Genomic DNA, 20,231 nt, shown 5'->3' with positions numbered 1-20,231 from the left:
TTTAACTACATGAGAACTCGAGCAAATGTCTTTTAAAGTAAAAGTTCTACATAAGATTTCTTAGTGCCGAAAGATTTTATGCTCCGATGGAACTCCCTTTAGTAATACTCTATCTAGGATATTTTTTAGGACCCCAAATTTTGAGTATGTAACATCTTCCCCATAGACTAACCTCAATAAAAAAGCAAAATTCATAATTGCATCTTTTATACACTCGAAATAAATAGTATCTCAAAATTGAATAGAGACCGTACAATTTTTAAAAGGTAAGATGTAAGTGTTAAAAAATTCACAATTCAAAGTGTATTCTTTTGAGAATAATCATCTATGTGGTTCCCAAAATTTCAAATTGAAAAAATCGTATAGGTCTTCTAACCCAAGTATATATGCTCGCCTAATTTTCCTACAATAAAGAATAAGTTTCTTTTGTGGCTTTAGGTATACAATGTTCCCTTGCAAGAGAAAAGAGGTGGGAGACATCAAGGTTGAGAGATTTGCATGTGTCAATTAAGGACAAGGGACATATCACACATGAGGGATAATAAGTGGACCATAAATTTTTTTTGTTTTTTTTTTGGTAGATCAATGGAGAATACAAGTTCCTACCCGTTTTTAATTGTTTTCAAATGCGTCAGCCAGAATGGAAACTTAAACCTGTAGCTAAAGCTCACGTGGTGCTACCACCACGACCTCAAGCCAATTCCCATATTACACTATTTGCCAATGAATGATTCTAGAATTTTGGAAGAGCAACTAATCCAAGTAGGGAAACTAAGACCTGTCAAAATCTTAGAGTACGCATGGATAGACACATAAGAAGGTCCACCAATGCATTCCAAAGAGCAAGTACACTATGCTCCAGCAGGGGTAAACTGTAGATTTGCTCTCTCGGAAGAAAGAACCACTTAAAAGGGATTTTTGTGATAAAAAATTTTGGGCTTAGTTTAACCAGATGAGTAATTTTAGAACAGCAATAAAATGATTTTCAGCTCTTATGCACCTAGTTATGACCATCCAAAAATTGGACAATTGTGTTCAATCTGAATGCATCGTTAAACAGGCCCTTGCGGAGCCTGTTTTTAGGTCGTCATCAATATATTGTTTTGGTCACATCCCCAATATTTGGGGTCATGAAAATACTCCTTGCTATAGTTTCACTCTAGGGAGCAAATCTACATTTTGATTCTGCAGTAGCATGAGTTGACCTTGATAATAATTTTATTCTCCACTGCAAGAGATAAGAGAATATGCGACTGAGGTACTGATGGGGATTCAAAAGAATCAAAACTTTTGGTGACAACCAGAATAGAGCTTGTATACTATATCATCAGTTCGGGCTGAAACAGTTTATTAGCATCTTCCCAACCGTCCGATGTCAACAATGGATGGGTGGGGTGAGTCATTTCTCACCGCTGCAAGTTCACCAATCCTTTGGCAGGATTTAAGCAGAAGAATAGCATGATCCAACAATCGGTTGTTGCAATGAAAAGGTAGGGAAAATAAACTAATGATAGCTCAGTGCAGTTTCAATAATAAGAACAATAGAAACCGCAAGAAAATATATATATATATATATATATATATATATATATATATATATATATATATATATATATATATATATATATATATATAAAGTGTCAACCTCATACTGCTGAGGTGCACAACAAAAACCCATTAAAAACGATTGTTATGATTAATATAAAATAAAAAAGACTCAGATTGACCATCTCAACTTTAAGATGTATAGATCATCATCGTCATCCAGGTCTTATCTCAATTAATTGAGATCGGTAATGATAAGATGTAGCAAAGTTTTTCATTGACTGTCTACCTAAGACAATCTACCTCGTTTACCAAGCTAGGGACGGGCTAAAGGAAACTTTAAGGTCCTCACCCTTCTTAAACCAATAGTAGATATTTGGCTTGCAATACAAAAACATCTCAAATTTGGATGTATCCAAAGTTTCAAACTAGTCCTTGAAGAACAAGATTAATAACAATGCTTACCAATAAACAGTATAGATATGAAGAAAAAAAAATAAGATTTCAACTCATGAATATAGTGCATCTTTTAACACATTACTAGACTATCCATTTTCCAAATTTTCAATCATTTAGAGATCTGCATCAATTTTGGAGCTTTCGATTTCATAATTTCAGATGACAACAAATTTTCATGCAATCACGAGGCCTTTAGGCACTGAAACCGCATCTGTTAGATGCTTTATACAAACCTCACCTAAAACTATTACTAATATTCTTGTGCGATACGTGCCAATGTTACCAAGATTGGATCATACCAATCAGTCTGCTCAGTCAAACTGTAAACAGGCCCCTTAACCAATCGGGTCGGTCATCAAACTACTAGTTTTTTTGCTTCAAAAAATAATGGTATTTATTTCAAAGTAATATCCTTTCAAAATCACAGGCCTTGCAAAGTGTATTGTTTTAGTTCCCCTTTAAGGAATGGAGAAGAAAGACTCATGGCTTAAAAATGCTTTGCTCTTCTATTGTGTTCTTAGAACTAAGAGAGAAGAAGGTTCCTGTGGAGCACATGAAATGTGCGAAGCAAACGTGCATGCGTGTGCGTGTGCATGTTCTTACGTGTAAAGGTGCAAGAGGCATCACACATGTACATCTTCATTACATGCTTCACCAATGATGCACATGTGTGATGATGAGGCCACGACGCAAAATTCCTAAAATGAATAGTCACAAGGTATCGATTTTTCCTCTCTATAATTAGGACTCATGTTCGCTTCCAAAAGATAATCTCTTATACATTCTTTTTTTTTTGAGCCCTTGTTGCACTCGTGCAACTTCTATTTTCAGCTATCTCGAGGATAAATTTGCCTGATCTTATGTGCACATGTTATCAATACGATGTAAATATTATCTTGAGATAACGCATTGACCTGCTTAGAAATAAGAATATCACTCTTGAATTTGTTTTCATATACCCCCAACAAATTGAAATTTTCTATGCCCCCACCATCCCCACCCAATGTGTGCAACAAGAACTCATCAAAACTAAATATTGACCAGTTGGACTAGTTTGATCACCTTATTTTGCGAATTCTATGAGTCATTTTATAGCCCGGAAGTTCAATTTCTCATCCTTAATTTTGGAAAAAATCCCAATTTTTAATTTAAACCATGGCAGCCTTACTCTATTTCTGTTTCCACTCTATTTCTTTTTACAACCTGTTTTTTAATTCTCGAACATATTTTCCTAGTCTTTTACCCTCTCTATTTTATCCATCTCTCCCTCAGGCACATATTCTGTAACTTGGAATGTTATTGTACCGATTTTGAGCTCAAAAACTAAGATGTTGTTTTAGACTGACTATAAGTCGTACTTTGGAGCTTATAAGCCATGATCACCAAAGTTGCAAAATCCAAACCCTAGCTAGTTTCATGCTTTCTATATTTTATCACTTATTCTTCTTTTTATGATCTTTAATTAGTTTTATAATTGTTTTGTATGTATTTTTTCAAAGGAAAATTGTTTCATGCTGGCTGGACCTCATTTCTACGATATGCGATCCAGAGGTATAAAGCATCCATCTTAAAGATGGATGCAAATAAGTGGTTGTCCAAATGTTTTTTAATATAATTATTATTTCTATTTGTTTATTTTTATTTTTTTCATATCCATGATCTCCATGTTAAAGATTAATATTCAGTATATATTTATTGCCAAGCCCGCATTTCTATAATATGTGGGCTGGCCACATAGGAACCATGTCCTTTTTCAAAAAAGACAAGTTTAATATGTCAGACCAATTTAGTTTAAATCAATAAAAAAGATAGTCTCATATGTATGACCAGTTTTGATTAGACCAATTTCTTTACTGTTCAATGAACCATATATTTCACTGTTCAATGAACCGCATGAACATATGACACATAGTGCTCTCTCTCTCATACATGCCACTAGTGCTTTTGTCTTTACGGTACCAATTCACATATATTATTGTTTTTGCCTAAATAATCCAAGTGGGATTCTTAAGCAACAATATAGTGGTGGACATGTGACATTGCGGGAACATACCATGAGAGAATTTAGGTACTTTGTGTATGTGACAATGTGGAGAGAGTTTATGATAGCATAATTTTTTAGTTAATTCAATGCCTATCTCTTTATATACTATCTCTAATTAAAAAATAAATTGAAAAAAAAGAACGAGGGTTCTATAAGGCCTAGACTTTATGAAAACAAAATAAACTCTCTCCTCAAATCTTTGTTTGAAAAGCACTTTCGGCCACAGAAGTCTCCATGGCTCTAAAATCAAGTTCTAATACCGACAAAGAAATTCAACACTCAAAATATAGTACAAATCTTGTGGATATGTAAACAATTATTTGTAGGACGAAATGGATGACTTAGATAAATTTATTATAATATACACTATTTTTAGAGCTTGAAATCCTATTTTTTTTCATAACCATAATAGTGAAGTCAAGATGATTGAAGTAAAGGTTCTCTAATGCTTAAATTAGAATTTTTTTATGAGTTATGAGGTGAGGCTTTATTTGTATAGAGCTGCAGCCCTATCAAACCATTTTCTAAAGAAAAAAAAAAAAACCTCGATGTTATTTTGCAAGTTAACCTCCCTAACCTTTAGATAAGAACCTTTGATGTTACATCATGTCTTTATACTCTCCTATGCTCTCCGTGATGTAGAATTTTTATATAAAAGATACTTTCTCTATGGAATTTTTTTTTTTAATTGATTTACCATAAAAAGAAGCGACATATTTTTCAACTAGTCCACCAATTACAAGCTATGTCTATATTTAATGGAAATAAATTTTGAGATAGTAAGTTAAAATATTTAAGTGATGTGGGTATTGTATTTTTATTTCTCTAACCACACCACATGTGCAAAGCAAATCTAAAGGAAACCTTTTGACTAATTTCCCATCTGTGTCCAAAATAACAAGATTTGACTATTATTAAGGGGAACTATACAAGAATACCATTTTCCTTTCATATAAAAAGAACACCATCAGCCCAAGTTGATGTTGTATAAGGCCGCCGGGGGTGTATTATTGACTAAGAAAATTTTTCTTAAAATTTTCTCTAAATAATAGTTTTATTTGATTTTACCAAATGTCCAATAAAATTAATAAAGATTATCATCATCATCATCATAAAAGTATTTTTCCAACTAATTGGAGCCAGTTACACAAATTCTAGTCTATCATTCTGCTCTCACAAGGGCCATACCCTTAATAAGGCCATAAGTCCCCAATAAAATTAGCAAGGATAATATCTAATAAACTATACAATGAGATTATTTACTTTTGTACATAAAGGTCAGAAATCTTGGATATGGTGATATCCAAAATTATTGTCATAAAGAAATCCCTTATTAAAATGGACTGATGTCGATATTGATAAAATTCATTTTGAGTCCCAAAAATAGCGCATCTCGCAACACATTATCTAGATCGGTCATTTTCAAGATTTTTATACGTTTATAGATCTACATGATTTTAACTATTTTTGATGTTTAAAATTTTATAATTAGATATGAAAATTGATTTTCAAATAATCCTAAGAACTTTTTACCCCAAATTTTTCAGATAATCCTAGGAACTTTTTTCAGATAAAATTTGGTGGTGAGCATTAATTGGATTGTATAAGGCTGAGACCCAGCCATCCGATTTTACATCACATGGGTGGGGGTGTATACGACTTTAAGAAAAGATAATGCATACAATCACGTATGATTAGGCTTTTTCTTGGGCATTATAGCGAGGGGAAAGTGGCATGAGAAGTAAAAAACCATGAATCCAACCCGAGCGTGCACACGCACAACTCATAAGAGAGAGAGAGAGAGAGAGAGAGAGGGAGAGAGAGTATGTAAATATTTTTACATGGTCCAGCTTTAGTGGTCTGCTCTCGAGCGACACATGGCACGTAAATTCTCAAGTGTGGCCCCCACCTCTGTGAAAAAGAAGACGGAAACGAAATCATTGGTTCCTCCATTGATATGAAATAAATGAGGGCGAGGGGGAGGAAGAGTAGAGAGGAAGTAAGAGAGAGTTATTTTAGTGTTAGAGAGAGAGAGAGAGAGAATTATTTTAGTGTTAGAGAGAAAGAGAGAGAGAGAAGAGTAGAGTGGTGGGGCGGTGCAGAGCGCAGAAGCATTTAGCTGTTGAAGCTGCCAGCATGATCCGGTTCAGAATCAGAATTTTGATGATTCAGATCGTGCTGCAGCTTCACCTGCTAATGCATGCAATTTTTCATCTACTTTCACTCTCTCATGCAGCTTCAGCTTTATTGGGTAGCAATGGATGCAAAAATCATTTCAAGTTATTTGGTCATGGTTCCTTCGCATAGTGCAGTTGCACGAACCATACGGTCCAGGTTTGATTCCTCTCTCTCTCTCTCTCACACACACATAAGTGGGTTCTGAAATTTTTCTTTTTTTCTGGCCTGGTTAAATCTCAGGATACACCAAAGATGTTATGAGAAAGTTTTAGGACATAAAGATGACCCAACTTTTGTTTTAGGGCTTGATCAAATGTACAATTTGTACCCGGCCGACCACCACATAGTTCTCCATTTCATCAGTATACCTTGTGACTCTCGAGCTTCAACAACTTCGGTGGTTGCTTTTATTACTTGAATCACGCTTCAACAGGTTAGGACATTGATTAGACGTTTGAGCCCATTTTCTGTTTGTTAAAGTCATCAACTTGAGGTGATGCTTTCCTTTTATCTACCATGCATGTTCTAAGATCTTTGAAGCAAGGGAAAAAGCATCTAATCTGTGTTTGACATATTTGGGAAAGGGGCGGGGGATGGTAGCACCCCCACACCACAGTTACCACGTTGTGTTTTTATTTTCACAACGTTGAGTTTTCATTCTCTTCAAAAAAATAAAATCTTTGAAGCAAGAGAAAAAGCATCTAATCTATGTTTGACATATTTGGGAAAGGGGTCGGGATGGTAGCTCCCCTACACCACGTTGTGTTTTCATTCTCTTCAAAAAAAACTAACTCTTCAAATTATTTGAAAAATATGGGCAGATGACTCTCTTCCTCACAGGAAAAAAAAAAAAAAAACAAAATTAAAACAAAAATTGGCATACTTATTCTTAATGCCAACTTAACTTAAGGTGTCTCTCTCTCTCTCCAGCCAAATTGGAGGATCCTATTTCCCTAGGGGCCCATCAAGGAGGACAATAATTCTACATGCTCTAACAAAAAAAGGCCTGTCTGTATTAATTTTGTAGTTGAAAGTTGAATATGTGTGTTTGGTAGTACAATTGCCCAAGCAAAGAAGCAGCTCAGATTGAGTGTTTGAATGAGAAGATTTGTTGGGTAAAGTTTTTTGTTTGTGTTTTCTATGTTTGGCCCTTGGGCTCTGGCCTAATGGTTAAAACATGCCATTTGTATGAAGGAGGTCCACGGTTCTCTGCATATCTATCCTTTGCGCTTTTCTTACACTGTTCTATGAAATATTATTAGAATCGGACTGACAAAATTACTGAGGGGTACAGTTAGTTCAAATACATTGAACTGATATTCAAAAATATAAAAAAATTAAGAGTAATACATAGTACAAAAGAGTTTGCCCAACATTGTTTCACCGCTCTAATCGGGCACAAATTGCCGCACAAATCAGTCAGAATCTATCAAACATTAACTTTAACTGGTTTTTGTCCAAATATAATATTTACTATGGACCAAACAAACCAATATACTGATCGGTGTCCAACCTAGCAGACCGGTCAACTCCATCTGTTCTAGTCCTGATAACCAGCCAATTTTGTCTAATGTAGTTTTGATTACAAAACTTCTATGCATATCTGTCATTTAATATCTCTAAGAAACAACAAAAGGCTTTTAACAAAAATATTAAGGGAAATGATAGATACCCCCTAAAATGAACTTCGTAGACATCGTCCCCTCCAATATTTTTAGTATCACACCCTAGATCCAAACATTGTTTCTTCTTGGATTTACTCCAAATCAAAAAGTCCAAAAATTTGAGATTAAAATGTCCTTCCCACCCTCTTTCTTTCACTCTCTCGATCGCCCTCTCTCTCTCTACCCTCCCTCTCTCTACCCCCCTCTCTTTCTACCCGCCCTCTCTCTCTTTCTCTCTCTACCTGCCCTCTCTCTTGTTGTGCATAGAAACTCTAAATCCGAAAAGTTGATTTTTGGCAAATAACGTGCAAGAAATAAAACATTAAAATATATACACAAGAACACGAAGAATTTATGTGGTTCACCCTAAGAGGGTTACATCCATCGGCACGGCAAACTAAAATCCATTATACTAATGAAAATTACATCATAGATTTTGAGACATAGAGTTACATCTCTAACCCTCGATAAAACCCAATCGAGCAAATCCTTTAAACCTTCTCTCCCAAACGGTACTACTGTCGATCTCTCACATAACTAGGAAGAGATCATAACTAGACCAAACTAGCATCTCATTATTTAGGAGTCTACAAGAGGCACTATCACAATATTTCCTTCCATAGGAACCTCTCTTATCTCTAAGGGCGTGTTTGTTTTTTTTTAAGTATTCTTTTAGATTTTGAAAAAGTTCCGCGTTTGTTTCACACTTTTCATGAAAAGTTCAAAAACTAATCTTTCAACAAAAGTTCACATTCCTTTGTTAAAAAAATTTTAATAAAAAGTGAAAGATCAAGTTCTTAAGGGGATAGGAACTTAATCTTTCATAACTTTTTTGTTGATCACTATTCACTGTACATAATATAAATATATAATATTAATATTATATAATATAATATTATATTATATAGTGATATTTATTTTATTAATATAATTTATATTATATAATATACATTCATTATATATTATATGTAATATCTAATATTACTATATATTTATATTGTATTATATATTATATATAATATACAAATATCTTATATAATACTACATATTAACATATAAATATATTATATTATATTATATTATATGTTATATATAATACAAATATACAGTAATAAATATATTATATTATATTATATTATATTATAAAATTTATATATTTATATTTATATGGTTAATATGTATATGTTATCAAACACAGTATCCAGAACTTTCTTAATATTCCAACAGGTTATCAAACACAGTACCCATAATTTATTTAAACATTCCAAAACAAAACATTCAACTTTCCAAAAGATTTAAAAACATTAAACTTTCTGGAAGATATATTTCAGAGGGCCCTAAGGGAGACCTTACATCTCATGCACAGGAGGCCCCGCCCATCTCTCTCTAGAGGAAACCATTTTTCTCATATGGTGACCCAAATAGGACGCACAAATTCTCTGTTCTTTCATCCCATATATATATAAGGTTAGGAAACCACGCTAAACTTTTTAGATGTTACATATATCTCGAAAACTAAGAGATATATCCAAGAGTCCTAATATTTTTTTATTGATATTTCTGTTAGGAAACTTATCAATATCAATCTCAATCCCACATAATATGCGATTTCCTTATGTAGGTGATTTTGGATATCACCAAATATAATATCTCCACCCTTCTGTCTACCTGTCCTCTCTCTCTACTCGCTCTCTCTGTATCTCTCTCTCTACCCACCCTCTCTTGCTCTTTCTCTCCACTAGCCTACTTTTTTTTTCTCTCTTTCGTCTCTCTATAAAAGAGATTTCGGGAGAGAGAGAGCTTTTAAAAAAAGGTAAAATTACAAAAAACTCTCAAGATTACACTTTCTATACAACTTACCCCCAACTTAACTTTTTTTCTCACTTTTTTTCCGAAAACAAACTTTCTATGCAAATACCCCCCAAGGGAAAAAGATCATTGTTTTAGACGAAAATACCCTTCATGTATATTAAAAAAAAATTTGGCCAGATTTGACATTGACTTTTGGACCCCAGTAGCACATTGCCGGAGGGCACAAGTGCCAGACCACCCTAAGACAACTACCAGATCGAAACTTAGTATTGTCGGAACTCTTACATAGTGCCGAAGTCCTCCAGTAACATCTACTATCGAACCACCCATTGTACTATGCCGAAGCCCTACTGCTGGACCACACTTTACACGGTGTTGGAGCCCTACTGCCGAACCAAACTTTACACAGTGCCGGAGCCCTACTGCCAGACCACACTTACACAGTGCTAGAGCCCCTATTTTGGTGGGATAGAGGAGAGAGAGGCACCGGTAAGGTAAAAGTAAGAAGGGTAGTTTAGGCATTTTTAATTTTTTATTTAGTTGGGGGGTATTTGCATAGAAAGTGTATTTTGAGGAAAAAAATGAGAGAAAAAGTTAAATTAGGGATAAGTTGCATAAAAAGTATAATCTTGGGAGTTTTTTTGTAATTTTTCTTTAAAAAATGGATAGAAACAGCACGAGCATAGAATTTGACTTCTAAACACTAATAATAATATTAATGGCCATATTGAATAAACTTCCTATATATCTATAACAAACCTCACCCTTTAACTCTAGATATCATATTATCTCTTTTTTCAGACTAAGTCCTCGAAGCGTTTGAGGCGGGAACTATACCAGTTGTACCTATGTGTTGAAAAATGTACAAAAGAAACATACGACTGAAATGTAAAGTGCTCTCTATGAACAAGTGATCATGGCTCTCTCGCTTTTAGTTTTGCGTAAGTGGCATGCCTCTTCCATCTGGAGTCCACATATTTGGATTCTATCATTTGTGAGTAGCCTCTGGTGGCATGCTGACCGAGAGAATCAGGAGGTTATACGGTTAACAAGCTTTTGCATAAAGCTTTTAAGATCTCATGTCTTTTTCATGCGTTACATTGCTACAATTTGCGCATGAATAGCGTGCATTGAGTGATTTGTGTTGTGCATGGTGTGCAGTGTGCAGTACACAAGACTGAGTACTAAGTTCATTTTTGTAGTACTTTATACACATGTGTATGAAAGAACGTAGTGCGCATCGTACAGTGCATAAGTGCACAACGCTCGTCATAAATACGAGCAACATTGCTACACTTTACATATGAATAGTGCGCATTGAGTGACTTGTATTCTAATCACCACTCGATTGGACACTCTTGATAGAAAAATATCCTTAAAGAGTAACCCAGGTGATTTTTTCAATCATTGTCAGATTACTCTATGGAAATGCTCTTCAATGTGGATAACATCATATGAATGCCTTTCCAAGCCCATGAATCTGTCCTTGTGATCCCATGATCCCATAAATGCTCTCTGCAAATATACTTCTTTCTAATCAAAGGTAATTTGTGAACTTCCATCTGAACAATGGCAAATCAAGGTAAGTAGAGGGTAAGAACTAAGATTGGTTTTAATGGTGTTGGGAGAGTGGAGGAATAATGTGTTGGTTTTAGTGTTTTTTTTTTTTTTTTTTAAAAAAAAAACAAAAAATTTATTTTAAGTCCTAATAAATTTAGGAAGTCCTCAAGGGATGTTTTAAGGAATTGGTGAGTTTTTGGGTGACCTTTTCCAAATACTAGAAGGTCATGTTCATGTAAATGGGATATGGTGGGGGTGACTCTCAGATCTTTGGTGGAATTAGTTTTCCTTCTGTAGTTTCCTTATCAATGATATGGTTGCATTTTTAAGGCACGAGTTATAATAATATCTCACCCCTTATGAACGACCAATTCTTTAAAGCTGATCCTAAACCAAAGGCCTCTCACCATTCATAAGTGGTCAATTTTTGCGCAACAATTACGGGTGCGACGTAGGTAATAATTGATACAAAAAATGACTCGCATACAGGTGAAAACATTTTCATGTGAATGAATTCCCTCATGTGGTTAGATGTGGGGTTATTTTCACACCAATTGATCTCAGTACATCTTTTCACCCTAATTGGCATCTAATTCGTATAAAAATATTCTCACATCTAACGCCATGAGAGAATTTTTTCACATGAAAATATTTTCATGCGAAAGAAACTTGTATGTCCCTTAGGTAAAGGGAAAAGTATTTAGTATTACCAACTAAAGTAGTTTCCGTATCAGAAAACCGTGAAATCCAATTATGTGCACTTTGACAATCATCATCATCGTCAAAGCTTTTTCCAACTAATTGGAATCGGCTACACAATTTCTTATCCGTCATTCTGCTTTATTAAAGGCCGTATCATTGATGATATGAAAGAATAGCTATGAAAGAATAATAGATTTGAAGTCCAAAAGAAGTTTATCTTTATCTTAGTAATATATTTACCGGAAGGCCCATTTAAAATATTCACATAAATTTAAGTTCCACACTCCTGGGAAGAAATAGATTTCCAGACTATTATAAGGATTTCTGATGTTAAAAGGGTATATTCTATAGGAAAATTAGATGGGACTTTACCAAATGTTATAAAGCCCCATGCCCTATAGAAACCGCAGCCTAAGCAAAATAGCTACTGTTATCAACGCGTTGCTTCCACCCGTTGACCCACTTTATGCATGCCTCCCACATGGTTACAGTCATAACAATTACATAACAAACAAGACTTTGTTTTTTTTTTTATGAAATGTTAACATTAAGATTATTTAATCCTCCAAAGTTCAATTAAAATAAAATAAATAAAAAAAGAGGTAGAGACAGCCCAAACACTTTTTAAAAAAGACAGCAAAAACACTCACAAAGCATGAACTTGATGACCCTATCTACAACCAACAATCTTAGAATCCCCATGCCCACTCGAAGCACCTCAAACTGTTTATATCTCACCAACTCCTCAACCCGAGCCCCGACTGGTCACAACCACTGCTGAGCACCCGTCCTTCCACAATAAGCACACAAGCCGGAGTACAACTGACGTTATCCAAAATATGGCTATGCCTCGGCATAACCAACAGTCGAGAAGTAGGATTTAAAAGATACGGCAAAATAGAAGTGAGTGAGAGGAGAAACCAACATGGCAGAAAGTGAACCGACTTAAGGTGATATAGAAATCAGTCGCAGACACCGCTTCTAAGACACTGTATCAGGCCATAATTAAGCAGATTTTGCTCTCAAAAGAAGTAGAACCTCAACGACAGGGCACTAGCAAGCCTGCAACTAGGCTTAACCTATCTTAGGTGTTAACCTCAAATGGCTCAATATAGAGGAGTTTTAAGCCCATGAGAAAAACTCCAAAGCCTAGAAAAACCTCACAATAGGGTTCCAAACCCTATAGGAAAGGAAAACCATTTTAGGTGTTAACCTTATACGAAAGATGTGGAGGAAAAAAAATGATAGTCGGAAGAAAATGTAGATTTCAAACAAAGGGTGAAGGAGAGAGAGGGATGGAGAGAGGAGACGAGAGGAGAAAAAAGATAAGGACCAAGGGGTGAGAGAGGAGTTAGGTTTGAGCCACAACCCCCCAAACCCCCATTAAAAAAAAAAAAAAAAAAGAGAAAATATCTTCGTACTCCTTATTTTTTATTTTTATATCTCAATAGACCCAAAGATTCAAAATATATCTCCTAACCCCCTGACTAACTTTACCCACTTCTAACTTATTTTTTTAATCCTAACAAATATTAAAAAAACATGCTCATTTTAAACCCTTCCTCTCTTTACGTTATATATTCCTTCCAAATTTCTCTCTCTAACATTCACCCTCTTTATCTCTCCAACGGGGGAGAGAGAGTGAGACACAAGGGAAGAGAAAGTAAAAAATAGGTAGAGAGAGATTTAGGGGAAAATCAAGTGAAGAGAGAGAAATGATGGTGCTTAAAAAAGATGTCTTTTTTATATTTGTTTGGGGCAAAAAAATAAGTTGAAAGGGGATAAAGTTAGCTTATGAGGTTAAAAGATATAAAACTTAGAATTTTTATGACCCAAGATATGTTTTTAAACCTTAGGCCCATTGAGATATAAAAATTAAAATTGGGGGGTATGGAGATATTTTTCCCAAAAAAAAAACCCTAGGCCTCTCTCCCCCTAAAAAATGAGTGTTACTGAGAAGTGTAGTTAGCAAGTCTTCGTTTAAAACACAATTTTTTTTTTTCAAAAATCTTTGATTTTTTAAAGTCCGTTAAGAACTTCGAGTTTTTCAAAAGATTTTAAAAAAAAATCACTTTTTTTTAATGGAAACCAATATAAATCTGTATTTATCCTTTTTTAAAAAAAAAAAAAATCAAAACAACTTCTTCCCTATAATTTTATCTCTTCATTTATTTAATATCTTCGATTTTTAGTTTGGAGGTAAGCACATTAAAAGTGAAAGTAAATGGATAATCTTGATTTAACTAAATTTCCATCAAAAATTTCCTCGAATGTGTTTAATTAACAAAATTGCAATATACTCAAAAACATAATCCATCAAAATGACTATATGTCTTAAAATAATGGTTAAAGTTAGATGAAGACTACGACAATGGAAAATCTTTTTATCCTCTAAATACAAAGCATTGCTATAAAGAGTAAGAAAAGGACTTAGTGAAATATTTGGATTTGTTTAAGAATTTTGTTGCTTTCTTTGTGGATAAAGAAGTTTTATTGATTTCAATATTTTTTTCTTTTTTATTAGCATATACAACATAACAATTTGGAGGGACCACTATTTTACAATTTTAAGTTTTTTTTGTTTTAGTTAACTACAATCCTATAATAAATTTTTTTTATTTTTTTTCTAACGATAATCCCTTATCTTAGGTTTCGTTCTTATTGTTTCCTATTATAGTTCTTATGTTCAGTTTTGTTTTTATTGTTGTTGACTTTATGCTCCCAATAAATCTATCATATGTTTTGTATTGTAACAACAAAATAAGCATTGTTGTTGTATTTATTGAAAGTTTAGACAACAATTTGTCAAGTATGACTCTTATGACACTAGATGAGGACATAAAAACTTCAATAGTTTTTAATGTATCCATACAATAATCATAACTCGTAATTCTATATTTTGTTATCGTTATATACCCAATTTTTTCACTCTATTTTTTTACCCAAATCAAAAATATTTTCAATTATCTAAATTGACTAATTTTTGACGATCCATATTTTTTTATCCCAATTTTTGCTTCCAACTTTTTAGAGGAAAGCCGACATGTTACCAATATTTTGGTTGGTTGATATATTATTATTCTCCAACTTGCTAATTATGCTAAGAAGTGACTTAGCTTCTCAAGACAGAGAGAGAGAAAGTAAAAGGTTAAAAGAGAAGGAAGAGAAAGAGAGTACAAGAGAAAGGGAGTAAAAAGGTCAAAAGAGCAGGAAGAAAAAGAGAGTACAAGAGAATGAGAAGGTAAAAGGGACGACAGAAGGAGAAACAGGGGAATAGGTTTTTTTAGGTAATTTAGTGGGGAACAGTTTCTACCCGTTTTTTAAATAGTTAAGTTTTCATAAGTGATCAGAGGGATTGAAGAGCCCGACTAAAATAGCAGGCGTACTACCACTACCACCCATCCCGTTTCTTGCAGGGTACCACTACTACCCTTCCCGTTTCTTGCAGGGTTAGAGTTAAGAGAGAGAGATCAGAAAGAAAAGGAAAAAAAAGCTAGAGAAAAGAAGAGAGAGGGTTAGAGTTGAGTGAGAGAAAAATAAGAAAAAAAAAGGGAAAAAAACGCAAAAGAAAAGGAGGGAGGGAAAAAAAAAGAGAAGCAATTAGGTCGATAGACACGCAAGGGAATATAGCATCCCCAGGATTCTCTTGGTATTGGCCCATGGTGTGATTTAGAAATAATGGAAGGTTTAGATGTGCCTGTGGACCCTCTTATTTTAGTGTGTCCACCCTTCCAAAATATATTTCCAAGTCGGATTTTGAATATGGATATGAAATTTTACAGTCTATAATCTAAGCTCCACGAATCATGATTTAAAAGGAAAAGAACTTTGAGCAATAAAAATTGGTTTATTTTATACTTTTCTTTTTTTTGGGATCATTCATTTCAATTCTTCAAAGATTATTAATTTTAGAGCTCTAAATCCATGGATACGATACAAAAATAGATTTGAAGTGATTTGAGATGTGCTTTAGGTTCTCAAACCCTTCAAAACTAACGCTCGTGTTTTTTTTTTTTTGGCTGGAAGGGGAACGTTATTTTTTTAGAATGTTAGGAAAGTTCTTGCTACCCGTGTTTGATAACTTGTTGGAATGTTATTATATATATATATATATATATATATATATATATATATTAGAAAAAATCAAATTAGGGCGTACTTAAAAAACTTCATTAGAGAAGGTTATTTGGATGCTCTAATATCCTCAAATTGATCATCTCGACCTCAACATGCATGGACATGAGAAGAAAAAAAATGAATTTCAAGTTTTGTATATTTATATTATATGCAATACATAATATAAAATTTATTATATTATAATATATAATTAATATATGATATTTATATATTAATATAAATATATATTAATAGTATATTTTATGCATTATATAATATAATATATATAATAAATAAATATTATATTTTTATATATTATATATTATAATATATAATATATGATATGTAATATACAATAATATGATGTAATATACAAACTAATATATAGTATAATATATAATATTATATTATATATTATTTATATTAATAAAAAAAAATTATAAAAAACCCCAAGACTACACTTTCTATGCAACTTATCCCCGAGCTAACTTTTTCTCTCACTTTTTTTATCCAAAATACACTTTCTATGCAAATATCCCCCCAACCAAATAAAAAATTAAAAAAATATACCTAAATTATCATCCCTTACTTTTACCTTACCTACGCCTCTCTCTCTATCCCACCAAAATAGGGGTTCCACTAAGCTCGGTCTGGCAGTAGGGCTTCGGCATTGTGTAAAGTGCGGTTCGGCAATAGGGCTCTGGCACCGTGTAAAGTGCAGTCCAGCAGTAGGGCTCCGGCTGTATAAAGTGCGGTCCGGCGATAGGGCTCTGGCACCGTGTAAAGTGTGGTCCGACAGTAGGGCTCCGGCAGTTGCAAAGGGCGGTCTGACAGTTGCGAAGGGCGTCCGGCAATTACAAAGGGCGGTCCGGCAGTTGCAAAGGTTGGTCTGACAGTTGCAAAGGGCGGTCCAGCAGTACTCAGTTTCGGTCCGGGAGTTGTCTTAGGACGGTCCGGTACTTGTGCACTTTGGCAATGTGATGGTGCACTCCCGTAATGTGCTACTAGGGTCCAAAAGTCAACGTCAAATTGGCCAAAATGATTTTTGTGTATGGGAAGGGCATTTCCATCTAAATAAATGAACTTGTTCCCTTGGGAGGTATTTGCATAAAAAGTTTGTTTGGGAAAAAAGTTAGAGAAAAAACTAACTTGGGGGTAAGTTGCATAGAAAGTGTGGCTTTGGGGGTATTTTATAATTTTTTCTTAATAATATTAATATTATGTATGGGTGTGTTGTGTAAATTTGCAACCTTAAACAATCCAATTAAGACGCACCTCCAAATTTTATTATAACATGTAATTTTGGTGTAAAAAATTACTAGGATTATCTAGAAAATTTACTTTCATCTTTAATTATAAAATTTTAAACTCCAAAGATGGTTACTATCAAGTAGTATTATAAACATATGAAAATCTTGAAAATGGATGGTCTAGATATTATAAGGTGCTATTTCTAAGACTCAAAATCTTTTTCTTCTTTTTTTTCATATTCGTACATCTCGATGTCAAGATAATCAATTAGTGGGTTTTTCAACATTAAAACAATTTTTTCGATGGATTTTTGACGTGCATCTTTAATTCTATATTTTAAAGTTGCAACCTTATATAAACTTTTTCCATTATGTATTATATTGTACTAATATACATTATCTAATATTATATAACATACTATAATATGAAATAATATATTATTTCTATAAAATATTATTTAAAATATATTAAATATTATTAAAATATATTTTATATATTAAATAAATAAATAAAATATTATATAATACATATTATAGTGTAAATAGTGAATAGTAATCACCAGAAGCAACAATTGACAAAAATGTTCGGAGAATTTGAGTTCCTAGGGGGCGGATAGAATTTTAACTTTACCATTTAAAAAGAGAAAGGGAACTTTGTTATAAAACTTAAATTTTCAATACTGTAGCAATTCCTAATGTGGAAGTGCTATAGTATTCCCATAATGTTATCTTTCTAGACCCGAACGTTCTTGCAAACAAAAGGGAAAATAGAAAATTACATGCCCTGAATATGTGTAGATGATGATTCGTGAGAATTCTACTTAGCAAAATTCCTTTTTTTTTTTTTTTTTGCTTATAAGCAAATTAACTCTGAAGTTCAAAAAAAAAAAATTTAATACCCTTATTGTTGAGATTTAAGAACCCTCTCAAATACGAAAACAATAGCATATATTGACCAGTTAGAAACAAAATCAGCGAGATTATAAACCAAGAAATAAAGCATAAACACCCACCCCATAGTAATACAAATTTTAAATAGTTCACTCAAATGGGATACATCCACAGGCATGACAAATATAAATCCACTATCCCAAGTTATATCATAGATCCTGTGATACCGATTTACCTCTCTAGCCCACAAAAAAAAACTAGTTGAGCAACCCCTTTAGATCAGCTCTCTCAATTAAATATTATCCAGGAAGAGAACATTGAGAGCGCAATTAAATATTATCCAAGAAGAGAACATTGAAAGCACCCGAAAGTTTTGCTCACTAAAACAACTCAACATTTATGGGTATTGCTTCTTTACACGAAGCCAATCTCTCACTCTACACATGCATCATCACGACGTTTTTTTTCTATAGGAAGCCCACTTCTTTAATACAAAGGACTCCGGCCTTTCTCTTTAGAGGAAGACACATTTCTCTGGTGGTGGCCCGAATAGGGCCACATATTCATTCCTCTGTCGTATATCTCAAAGCCAAAAGATATATAATTATGAGTTATAATCTTATCAAATTTATATTTTCTTTATAAAACTTCTCAATATCAATTTCAATAACAATCATAAGGTTTCCTTAGGGGGTTGATTTCAAATATCACTATATCCAACACTCGTATAACCCATTTCAAGTTGATTTTAGCAAACAGGGAACCGTTCAGGAAAATTTTCAAAAACATTCTATTTTATTATCAAAATTAAAAAATAGTCCTCCATATTTTATATTTTACATTCAAGCCCAAATTTTTAAGAGTGTGTATTAGACTTTGATTTTATTTTCTTTTCTATACGTTAGATTGAGATTATATTTACGGAGTTGATACTTATCACTATCTCATATTTGTAAAAAAAATACCAAAAATATTAAATGACTAAAATACCTTGGAATTTTGAGATTTATTGGGGTATTTTGATCTTTTTATTTAACTTAATTATAGTTTTTAAATATTTTTAACAAGTTATAGTGAGAAGTATGGATGCTCAAAATTTGAGATCGAACAGATGCCTAGAAGAACGAATAAAAACTAGAATATAACGTTCACTATAGGAAATGAGATTTAAGTGTAAAAGATAAAATAGGTGAAATTATTTTTAATTTCAAAAATAAAAGGGGATTTTCTGATAATTTCACGAACCTTAATAAACACAGCATCATGCAAGAGATCATGGAAAATCTTTGAAAGCTATTATCATCCTTTATATTTCTATAGTTAATTTCTCTAGGAAAAAGTTTATATACATGCGAGGCTCTAAACAATCAAATTAGGGTGCACCTCAAAAATTTCACTAGAAGAGGTCGTTTTGATGCCCAAATATCATCAAATTGATCATCAAGATGCATAGACATGAGAAAAAAATGGATTTCAACTTTTGGAAATAATGCATCTTGTATTACATTTTTTGACAGTCAATCTCAAGATTTTTCAAGTTTTCATAAATATGCTCAATCTACACTATTTTTGAAGCATTAAGTTTTATAATTAGAGATGAAAAAATATTTTAAGGCTTTCACAAACATTATTGAAACTATATTTCTCGATACTATTTGAAGGTACGCTTTATTTTGATTGTTTAGAGCCTCGGCTCTATACAAATCGCACCCATTTTCCTATGTTATTGTCATATACTTTTCTTATGAACTGATTCATAGTCAGGCAGTATTTTTTTCAGAAAAATACATGAAAATTTTTAACAAGAGAGAAAAGTATTGAGGAAAAATCTCTTGCCTTGAAAATTCCCATTTTCCTATGTTATTATCATATACTTTTCTTATGAACTGATTCATATTCAGGCAGTATTTTTTTCAGAAAAGTACATGAAAAATTTAAACAACAAGAGAGAAAATTATTAAGGAAAAATCTCTTGCCTTGAAAAATAAAGAGCATAGCCACTACCTGGAT

The 20,231-nt window shown here is 33.1% G+C and overlaps 1 long non-coding RNA gene across 2 annotated transcripts; it reads left to right on the top strand.

The window, feature by feature from the left end:
- The first annotated feature begins 6,029 nt into the window (after nucleotides 1-6,029).
- LOC110008012 (uncharacterized) lies at nucleotides 6,030-11,106 on the top strand. 2 transcript variants are annotated; one of them, XR_002282425.2, is made up of 3 exons: nucleotides 6,030-6,382; nucleotides 6,529-6,659; nucleotides 10,504-11,106. It is a non-coding gene; the product is annotated as an uncharacterized LOC110008012 (long non-coding RNA). The 2 variants fall into 2 exon arrangements; XR_002282424.2 differs by lacking the exon at nucleotides 10,504-11,106 and adding an exon at nucleotides 7,157-7,440 and having other exon boundaries at nucleotides 6,033-6,382.
- The last annotated feature ends 9,125 nt before the right edge of the window (nucleotides 11,107-20,231 follow it).

Source organism: Amborella trichopoda, chromosome 2 (genome assembly GCF_054954075.1).
Source record: "Amborella trichopoda isolate Santa Cruz 75 chromosome 2, AtrichopodaSantaCruz75HAP2 v2.0, whole genome shotgun sequence".
Lineage (NCBI taxonomy): Eukaryota > Viridiplantae > Streptophyta > Magnoliopsida > Amborellales > Amborellaceae > Amborella > Amborella trichopoda.
The sequence above is the reverse complement of the archived record's forward strand: the minus strand, read 5'-3'. Positions and strand labels throughout refer to the sequence as shown.